This window comes from Pteropus vampyrus, unplaced genomic scaffold (assembly GCF_000151845.1).
Source record: "Pteropus vampyrus isolate Shadow unplaced genomic scaffold, Pvam_2.0 Scaffold21287, whole genome shotgun sequence".
NCBI classification, from domain to species: Eukaryota; Metazoa; Chordata; class Mammalia; order Chiroptera; family Pteropodidae; genus Pteropus; species Pteropus vampyrus.
Genome location: NW_011910068.1, coordinates 1 through 1,385, shown reverse-complemented (window position 1 = coordinate 1,385; position 1,385 = coordinate 1). Strand labels below are relative to the sequence as shown.

The 1,385-nt window shown below is 36.7% G+C and overlaps 1 pseudogene; it reads right to left on the bottom strand.

Annotated features, from left to right (window-relative positions):
* Window positions 1-353: 353 nt before the first annotated feature.
* LOC111735267 lies at window positions 354-472 on the bottom strand (annotated as a pseudogene).
* Between the last annotated feature and the right edge of the window lie 913 nt (window positions 473-1,385).

Below are 1,385 nucleotides of genomic sequence, written 5' to 3'. Positions count from 1 at the left end.
CTCTTTATCTCACAAAGTGATCACCCCACTAAATTGAGTACTCTTCTTCCCCCTTACATATTTATTACAACATCGTTAACTATTTTCCTTATGCTATACTTTATAGCTCCATGTCTATTTTGTAACTATCTATTTGTACTTCTTAATATCTTTACACTTTTTCACCATCCCCCCAAACACCATCCCATCTACTAGTCTTCAAAATATTCTCTGTATCTATGAGTTTATTTCTGTTGTTGTTGTTTATTTTGTTCTTTAGATTCCACATGTATGGGAAATCATGGATTTTTGTCTATCTCTGACTTATTTCATTTAGCTCAATACCCTCTATAAGCCTAGATTTTTTTGTTTAACACCTACAGCACCTGGTATTCCAAGGTGGTCTCCCATCCAAGTACTAACCAGGCCCGACCCTGCTTAGCTTCTGAGATCAGACAAGATTGGGCACGTTCAGGGTGGCATGGCCGTAGACTATGAGCCTAGATTTTCAATAACATTTTCCAGAGAATAATCCTGTCCCCGAATTGCTCACTAAGTCTTACTGCCTTAAGATATTGACAGAATATCACTTTAGTTAGAAGTAATTCTCAAACAGAGGCTATAAGTGTTTCACCTATAATATACTAGTTCTTCTAAAAGAGGCAAAATTTTCAAAAGTTATTTCAACCTGTATTTTAGAAATTTGGTGGATACTATATGATATGATAGTGTGTTCTCCTGTGGATTAGAACTATTAAAAGTAAATTCAAAGAGTAGATTTTATGACACTGCTTATTATGGATGCAGTCTAGGCTGATTATTTTAGAATTAAGTATACTATTAATCACCTCCCTATCCTGTCCATATGCTACCTCTTTTAGTACCAAAGACCTAATAAGACAGGTGCAACTTGATTCCATGTTACTTAGTTCTCTCAAACTGGAACAAAACTTTAACCCCCCAAAATATTTTCCCATGTGAAGGATTTTGGATTATTGCAATTGATTACAGGCCTGAACCAGAAGTGGATCCAAACAACTTTCATTCACTGCTGAAACTGAACTGCAACTGACCCCCAAGATAAATTGGCTTAATTCCCTGTAAAAGGAATATGAATCAGGTTGCCATCTGTTCCCTTCCTTCTTTTACCTCACCAGTGGGCCGGGTTTAAATATCTAACTGGAGGAGTCCTTGGGGAAAGGGGAAGAGAACTCTGGCTTGTTGTTTGGATGGGTACGCTACAATGGTAAAGTCACTCCAAGTGCAAGAAGAGAGGAGTCTGGGAATTATCTGGGGAAATCTTGTAATTTGTCAAACCATTGGAACAACATGAATTTAATTTGCCTAATTTTGTTTGAAGATATTGCATCAACTAAAACTCTTTTGCTTGCCAGAAATGAAAAATA